Here is a 9,491-nt window from a genome sequence, read left to right as displayed (position 1 = left end):
TCTCAGCCATACTGCCGGAATCATCTGCTCTGAGGAGTTGGTCCCTGGGTACTCCTTACTTTCATAAAATGAACACAGATGTTAAAGTACAACAGGTTGCCTTAATGCTAAAAGCCATTCTGAAGAAGAGGCAGTGGTAATTCCTGAGAGGCGGCAGGACAGAGGGGGATGTTTCTATGTGCAAATTAAAGTCACAGTCCTGAGCCAGGATCTACCTGGTCTGCAGGTCTCCATTGGCAGCCTGGCTTCCTCAGAAGGGGGTGCTAACCCCACACCTCTGCTTCTCTAACTTGCTGTGCTGTTATTGGTATCCCCAGCCCCTAAACACACACAGACACACACAGACACACACACACACACACACACACACACACACACACACACACACTCCACACCCATGTTGCAAAGAAGAAGCCGTCAGCTAGTCAGTGATGGTGCACACCTTTAAACCCAATACTCAGAAGACAGAGGCAGGTGGATGTCTCTGTGAGTTCGAGGCCAGCCTGGTCTACAGAGTGAGTTCCAGGACAGGCTCCAAGGCTCCACAGAGAAAACCTGTCTCGAACTCCTCCCCCCAAAAAAGAGGAAACTGTCCAAACCCCAACATTCCGTGGCCCTATCACTTCTGGAGGTGGGTGACGGGCAGCAGTCTCTGGGTTCTTCTGGGAACCTTTTCTCCCATCCCCCAAACCTAACTTGAAACCCAGGGGAGCAAACTCAAGAGGATGTGGGTGGAGCCGGGTGTTACTGGGGTAGCTGACCAGACATTGAGAGCTCCCTGCCCCCCACTATTGACAGAAAAAGGGGTGCCACCCTGGGAAACGTTCTCCCAGCTCCCCAGCTGGAGGAGAAACACTTCAGGAGCCAAGGGGCTGCCTTCCCACTGCTCTGGCTGTCAGGATAGATACCAGCTATTGTGGTTAAGATGCTCTGTGCCCTTTCAACCTTACAACCACCCTTCAAGGTAAATAGCATTATCCTTATTTTATCAAAGCGACTGAAGCTTCCAGAAGATAAACTCGCCCCCCTCCCCTTCCTGAGAGTGATAAAGGCCAAGTTCTTAACATTCCTACTGCCTCTTTAGCTGGGGCCAGCCAATCCTGATCAACTGGTTAGAGTCCCTGCCCTGAGGGATTAGCTGACAAGTATTCCCAGAAGTGCTTTGTAATCTTCAAGGCAGAGCCACAATGATTAGTCTTGGAGATGGCAGGGAAAATTGGAATGGTAAGACCTCAGACACTTGTTGCTCTTTAGTGAAGGCATGTGGACACTTGGAGGGCTGTTTAGGGCTTCCTCGTGGTTACCTGTGGGTACCCACCTGCCTCACCCCACAATCCTGCCCTTTACTGGATTGGCGCTATCTACTCCTCCTGGGCTTCCAAGCTTTACTTGTTATTCATTCTCCTTCCCTTCCTCCTCCCTCCCTCCTTTCCTTCCTTTCTTTCTCTTTTCATCTGACATTACACTTTACCACACACCACTGAGTGAAGAGGATTTCCCCCCCACCCAAAGTTCTGTGTATGTATTGCTAATGTTTGACCAAGTTTAAAGAAACCACTGCTCACTGCATGGTTTATAATGAGGAAGTTCATTAGCTGTGAAATGGCTTCGTGGTCCCTGGTCTGAAATGTAGAATGTGCTCGATATTAAAAATTAAAACCCAGGCATCAAAATCTAATAGCTCAATAGGGTTATTAAAAAGCAAGAGGCACTATTTGGATGGATGTCAAATTATCATGGGATTCACAGAAATACTTGGCACATTTTGACATAGGACAGAGCCTGGGGTAAAAATAAAATGTTCTGTAGATCAAACACAGATTAATGGAATCATTTTAGGGACAGGGTTCATCCAATGTTAGGAACATCCCACCTTCATTGGCCTGGACCCCTTCCCAGCCTTCAGGCAGGTTTATCCAGGGTCACCTGAAGTGCATGAACCCCTACAAACAACTTAGAAACACCTCCAACATTAATTAAGCTTGGTTCTCATAGCTACTTTGTTTTCTGCTCTTTATGATCTTTTGATCATTTCTGAGTCTTTGGGGCTGGGGAGGGGGAAGTTGAGGTGGTCTCCTGCAGCTTAGAGAAGTCCCCACAATTGCTCATCAATACTTTGCTTTCACAGAACTGATTTTGCAATGTGTCATAATATAACTGAATCATCAATGAAGTGTTGAGTATTTACTTTGGGTACATTTATGTGAATATTTTCGTAGCATTTTATTTTGTTTAATGTGTATGGGTATTTTACAGGAATGTATGTGTACCGTGTGTATGAAGTACCCAAAGAGGCCAGAAGAGGGCGTCATATCCCCTGGAACTGGGGTTATGTATGATCATGAGCCTCTATATGGGAGCTGGGACCGTGTGGGGCTGGGAATCAAACCAGAGTCCTCTTCATGGGTAGCAAGTGCTCTTAATGCTCTTAACCGCTAAGCTCTCTCTCCAGCCCTTCTTTCTCTCTTCTTGAATACAAGAAAAAAATTACTATGTGGAGTTCTATTGCTGGAGGGATGGGCCAGCAATTAAGAACTCTTTCTGCTAGTTCCAGGACAGCCTCCAAAGGCCCAGAGAAACTCTATTGCTTTGGAGGTCGTCCTGGAACTCGCTCTGTAGACCAGGCTGGCCTCGAACTCACAGAGATCCGCCTGCCTCTGCCTCTCTAGTGCTGGGATTAAAGGCGTGTGCAAACACCTGGTTACTATGTCCTATTGTGGCCTTGGTGAACACTGTACACATACAGTGCACAGACATGCATGCATGCAAAACACCCAAACACATAAAACCAAAAATTGTAAATATTCTTTTTTTTTCTTGGTCAATAGGTTTATTATCTTTCTGAAAAAAATCTTCATAGAAAATTGGTTTAGCTCTCAGTAGCCCGTTCTTGAGCTCTGAGGAAGCTTGCCTTCTTTTGAGCAACCTGATCTTTCTTCTGGGCCAAAGACATTTTCGAATAGTTCCACCTCTTCTTTACTTCTCTCTTAGGCTTCTTCTCATAGACTGGATTCTCTCGGATAGCAGCGTGAGCTTCCGTAGAAATCTCCTCCATCATGTCTGGAGTGGCGTTGTTCTTTATGTACTGGGAGAACTGTTTCTTATAAGCATCTTCATCTTCCTCCATTAGGTAACACACGTAGTCTGTGACATTCTGTCTCATGATGTGCTTCCGATGCACTTCTGTATTGAACTCCTTGCTTTCAGAATCATAACCAGGGAATAGTTTGGTACAATGAGGAATAGACAAGCCTCCATCCACAGCGCCCTTCAGGGCCCCAAACACTTTATAGCCAGTTGTAGTTCGGGCAAGACCTGCATCCAAATATCAAGTGAAGGCCCCAGGCTGACCATCAATGCTCTCCACGTTGTATTCATCTCCAGTCACCTCTATTGGCCTTCGTAGATCTTGTCCATTCCAAACCTATTGAGAAGCCTGCGAGCCAGCAGGCCGGTACAATAGGCTGCAGCATAATTTGTCAGGCCAACTTTCACACCGTATTTGGGCAGTTCGTGTGCATATGCTGCGCAGATTATCATGTCCCCTTCTATACGGGCATGCGCAATCTGGCAGACGATATCTGTTAGTGACACGCTATCATCCTGTATTTGGGTGTGTTGTACTTATTTTTGTCCTGGATCACCAATCTTTTCCGAGCATAGTAGTCAGTTTTACCCTCTCGCCGCCTTCTAAATCTCACTTGGTACCTCTTAAAGTAGGCCTTACTCTTGACAACTTTCACGAACCCCATCCTGCGGAACAGACACCTGCAACTGCGGCTCCACACAGACCTGCAGGCCCAGCGGCGCTAGGGGGAAAAAGCGTAAATATTCTTTTCAGATGTTTTTAGCTACAACTAAAAAACAAAATTTTCTTTTAACTTCCAACTAAGTAATTTGAAATCATTTTGCCTTTCCACTAGCTAGCTTTATAAGGTAGCTTTATGACCCTGGGAAAGTCACCTACCTTCTGAAAATTTTAGCATCCTTATGTGTTATGTGGATAATAATATAGGGCTTCTATGAGGAGAGGCGAGCTAATACTGACTGGTGAAACTACGTATGTAGAACACACCCAACGATAGCATGATTATGAGTCTGGTTAATTGACAGATAGTGAAAGGAACTCTCCTCGGTGTTTTTGTGGTGAGGTATTTGCTGTTTCAACCACTTCAGTGTAAAATCCTGCGCCATGTAGTGCAACCATCACTATCTATTTCTGAGGCATTTCATCATTTCCAACAAATTCTGTACCCAGTAAGCAATAACTTCCTATTCTTGCATGCCCTAACCCTTAGTAGTCTCAGTTCTTCTGTTTCTGTTAACTCAGCTATCCTAGGGACCTCGTACAAGGGAAATCGAGTTTTGTTCTCCTATATTTGGTTCATTTTATTAAGCAGAATGTAATCAAGCTGGGTTCCTGTTGTAAGATGTGCCTGACCTTTGTTCCCTCTTAAGAAATAATTATCCATACATAGGGAGAATGAAATATGAAAATACATACTGACATATAATTTTGATCTATTCAGCTGTTGGTGAACACTTTCACCTTTTGGCTATTGTGAATAATAAGGTCCAATTATTTGTTTGGGTTTGTTTTCAATTACATTGGACACATACCAGCGTATGTGTTATGAACAAAATGCTTTATCCTTCTTAAAGTCCATATGCTGAAATCATATCCCATAATGTGATGGTATTAAAAATAGTTTCCAGCCGGGCATTGGTGGCACATGCCTTTAATCCTAGCACTCAGGAGGCAGAGGCAGGCAGATCTCTGTGATTTCAAGGCCAGTCTGGTCTACAGAACCAATTCCAGGACAGTCTCCAAAACAATACAGAGGAAACCCTGTCTCAAAAAAACAAAACAAAACAAAAAGTTTCCATTTGGTGGTGGTGCATGCCTTTAATACCAGCACTTGGGAGGCAGACGCAGACGGATCCCTGTGAGTTTGAGGCCAGCCTGGGCTACAGAGTGAGTTCCAGGATAGCCAGGGATACTCAGGGAATCCATGTCGATAGACAGACAGACAGACAGATAGAGTCTTGGGGCTGAAGAGATGACTTGGTGGATAAGAGCACTGGTTGCTCTTCCAGAGGACCAGAGTTGGATTTCTGGCACAGCACAGGGCAGTTCACAACCATCTGTAACTCCAATTCTGGGGATCCTCTTCTGGCCTCCATGGGCACCTGGTACACGAGTGGCACACAGACTCACATGCAGGCTAAACACTCATACACATACAATACAAATAAATAAATGAAGGGAATAGTCTTTGGAGGTGATCATGAATAGAGAAGGACAAGACTATCATTAGTGGGTTAGTGACTTTCCCAGTCCCAAGAGATCTGGCTTCTTCTTTACTATGTGAGGACATAGCAAGACGTGTCCTGGGCCTGGAAGCTGTCTTTACCCCACACCGGATCAGCTGGTGCTTTGGAGGGACTTCCAAGCCCTCTGGCTGTGAGAAGTTTAAGCTTTTTGGATTCTGGCATTTTATTACAAGTCAGCAGAGTGGTATTGCTAGATCATAGGATAATTTCATGTTTGCGTTTCTGAGGCACTGCCAGACTGTTTTCCCATGGTGGCTTTATTATGTCTCATTGCTATTAGCAATATACGAACATTTCAGCTCCTCTACATCCTAACCGAGGCTTGTTATCATTTGTCGTTTGAATTGCTATCAGGGGTGACGTTACTCCTCGCCGAGGTTTAGGTTTACGCTTCCCCAGTGACTCATGGTGATACTTCAAAAATGTTAAATTACATTAATTTTGTGTGGGGGGGATTGCCTTTGCACACAAATGCCACACCACGTGTGGAGGTCAAAGGGCAGCTTACAGGAGTCAGCTCTCTCCTTCCACCATGTGGGTTGTAGGGATTGAACTCAGGTTGTCAGGTTTGCCCACAAGTTCCTTTTCCTGCTGAGCCATCTCTCCAGACTCAAGTAAAAATCCCTCCGTCTCTGTCTGTCTGTCTGTCTGTCTCTGTCTCTCTGGAGCAAGATTGTATGTAGCACAGGTTAGTCTGAAACTTGCTTTGTGTCACAGGCTGGCCCCAACTTTGTAATCCTTTCCCCTCAGCCCCCTGAAGGGTAGGATTGTAGGCATGTGCCACCAAACCCAGCTTTTTGCTCAAGTTTGACCATTGAGCCACACTCTGTTTGCTCATTTTAAAATTAGAATTTATGTCTTTTTGTTGTAATGTTGTAGGTATTATTTTTACTCTTATTGTTTTGGCTTTTTTAAGACAGGGTTTCTCTGTAGCTTTGGAACCTGTCCTGGAACTTGCTCTGTAGACCACACTGGCCCCAAACTCACAGAGACCTGCCTGCCTCTGCCTCCTGAGTGCTGGGACTAAAGGTGTGCGTCACCACCACCCGGCAGGATAAATATAATAGGTATATTGAATGACTATCAGATGTTTTACAAATATTTTCCCTGAATTTTCTTTTTATTCTGCTGCTAATATTACATGTGTATAAATGTTTAGTTTTTAGTGAAGTACAACTTGCTGGTTTTTATCTTATTACCTATGGTTTGGTGTTGTGTGTAAAAAAAAAGTATCATTGCTGAGTCCAAGATCATGAAGATTTGCTTCCACTGGTTTTTTTCTTTTTTAAAATGTATTTTATTCTTTTTGGTTTTATTATTTGTGTGTATATGCATGTGCCTGCATAAGAGCTCTGGGAGCTGGAGTTACAGGTGGTTGTGAGTCATCATGTGGGAGCTAGGAACTGAACCTCCGTCCTCTGTAAAAGCAGAAAGCAGGATGCAGCCAGTGCTCTTAACAGCCGAGCCATCTCTTCAGCTCCATCCAGACAAAACATAAGTCTGATGGCCAAGACACTAGCTTTATTGATAGAGTGTTGACCCCATCCAGTGGGAGGCCAATGGGTCTAACATCAGCCTGCATCAGATAGAACATGCCCTCACCCACCCAGGCCAGCTTAGACGCTGCCAAGAGGATGGAGAGGTGACTCCTCCGCTTTCCTTCCCAGAGGGGGAATAATGGAGACAAGTTCAGTCCATAGTGAGCAAACACCAGATCCGGGAAAACACCTTCCACAGCTAGTCTGAATCTCATCATCTTTCACGCCCCCTCACACACTGTAGGTTCCTACAATGGCTACTGCTCACAGCCAGCTTGACTGTGTTTAGTCACCGGTGACATGAAGGGATACCTGGGGCCTTTCAGGGCAGAGTAACAGAGTGGGAAGGACATGCCATGAATATGGTAGCCCCCACTGTGGGCCGAGAGCTCTGCTGGGATGGAAGAGAAAGAAACAGAAAGCTGGCTGTGTACTGGTAACCACTCTCTCCAGGCCACCATGATGCCAAGCTCATCCCTGCCCCTTTGAGTCCTCTGAGGCTGTGAACCAAATAAGCTTTCTTCCTTTAAGTCACTACTGCTAGTCTTCCCATCGCAGAAATGGCTACAATGGTTCTCAAGGCTCTTGACACCATGACCCAAATCATCAGGTGATCCCTAGTGATCTGCCTCTAGTTCTCCCTTTTTGTCTATCATTTTTGTTCCGCCTATCGGGAGCCGTGCGTGCGTGCGTGCGTGCGTGCGTGCTGTGCGTGTGTGTGTGTGTGTGTGTGTGTGTGTACCTGCTTGTATGTGGTTTGGGCATGCGTGTAAGGTCAGAAGACAACCTTAAGGTGTCAGTCCTTGCCTTTCTCCCCTGTGTAAGAAAGGGTATCTTCTGTGACTGTGTGAGGCAGGCTAGCAGGCTGGTGAGCTTCTGGAGTGTCTCTGCCTTTCATCACCTCGTAGGAGTGCATTGAGGGTACAGACAATGGCACCCTGTGCCTGGCTTTTACAAGGAGTCTGGGGCTCCAAACTCAGGCTGTCAGGCTTGCATGGCTAATCTTAGCTGCCCACTTGACTGCATCTGGGATCAACTAAAAGGCACGCCACCGGGATAACTGTGAGGGATTTTTTTTCTTGGTGGGTTAATTTGAAGTAGGAAGACCCACCCTAAGTGTGGGTGGGAGCCCAGATAAAAGGAAGATGGACGAAGAAAGCTTTGCTTTTTGCCTGTTTGCGTTCACTCTTGCTGGCGAGTTCATTTATCCTGTGGCTGCCGCTGCTTCATTCCTTCACCGGTACTAAAAATAGCTTGTTGCAGGAGAATCATCTCAGCCAATCCACTGTGCCAACAAAGTAGTCTTGAATCAAAGGACGGAGTCAGCGATTAGCTGACTGGGATTAACTATAAAGTTCTTGGAGGACTTTGCAGGGCGGCTAGAGAGGACAGGAAGAGAGGAGGGAGGCATTAGGGGATAATTTCTGCTGCTGCTGGTAGTTGGGGAAAATGTGGAGAGAAGGTCAGCCAATCGCTCTGCTTTCCTTGGATTTTTCAGGTCTTTATCTCAATTTCTGACTCCTGAGTTTTTATTATACTAGAACAGATTTGATGATCGTTACATGTGGTAGCCTCAGTAGCCCTTTGGGGCTTTCAACACGGCCTGAAGGCCAGCAGCTCTCCAGGAATCCACCAGACCTTCCACATAAGATTGGTACTGCAGAGAAATCCAGGCTCCTGACATTCTCATGGCATTCTTAGCTCCTTCAATGTGAGACAGTGACTGTGAGATCATCTAAACTGTATCTTTTAAGCCAACCATTAAGTCTACTTTTATAAAAAGTTGGTGTTGCATGCTTGTCTATCTGTGCACCACGCAGCAGTGCCTGAGGAGGTCAGAAGAGGACACCAGGTGCCCCAGAGCTGGAATTGTCGGTGGTTGTCAGTCACCGTATGGGTGCTGGGAACTGAACTTGGTTCTCGGCTACTATGGAGAGCAGAGGAAACCCTGACTGTGTGAAGTCCTGAGTGAATGTGTATTGTTTGACATGGATAATGCCATATCAAGGAACAACACCTCGGACCTGTGGAAAAATGGCAAAGCCTTCCATTCCTGTCCAAGTGTGAATGTTGATTGTATGGGCAGAAAATACCCAGCACAGCTTTTTCACCCTAGATATTTCTGACCTGAAAACTGCTCCCTTCCAAGACTGCTCCTACCAAGATTAACCAAACCTGCTGCCTTGATTCAGCTGTGTAGCACAAAACCCACCTCTTTGTTCAGCTGCGCATGATAACCCATCTCCGTGTTCAGCTGTGTGCAACAACAGGCCTCTGTTCATCTGTATGTAATAAACCACGCTAAGTTAGGGTGCTGCAGCTTCTTCAGCAGAAAGCCCAGTCCACCATTCCAGCTTTTCAGTCCATGTGTCTGTCTTCCTTTCTATTCCTTCAGTGCCCTAGCTGGGTAAATCCCTGGAGCCATGCTGGACACGGCACTTAACTGCTGAGCCACCTCTCCAGCCCCCAAGTCTTTCAGTGTATATTTATTCTATAAGTTTTGTCCTCTAGAGAACGCTGACTAACATACATGTTAAGTGCCTTTCCCACCAAGGCGTCTCTCCAGCTCCATTTACAGTTTTTCTGTCTTCATGCTTAGTAATAACTCAAGGGCTCTGC

The 9,491-nt window shown here is 45.8% G+C and overlaps 1 pseudogene; it reads right to left on the bottom strand.

Annotated features, from left to right (window-relative positions):
- Positions 1–2,816: 2,816 nt before the first annotated feature.
- On the bottom strand, positions 2,817–3,816 carry LOC101831820 (annotated as a pseudogene).
- Positions 3,817–9,491: the final 5,675 nt, after the last annotated feature.

This window comes from Mesocricetus auratus, unplaced genomic scaffold, assembly GCF_017639785.1.
Source record: "Mesocricetus auratus isolate SY011 unplaced genomic scaffold, BCM_Maur_2.0 Super-Scaffold_100026, whole genome shotgun sequence".
NCBI lineage: Eukaryota > Metazoa > Chordata > Mammalia > Rodentia > Cricetidae > Mesocricetus > Mesocricetus auratus.
Note: the sequence above shows the minus strand (reverse complement) of the source record. Positions and strands in the feature narration are given on the sequence as shown.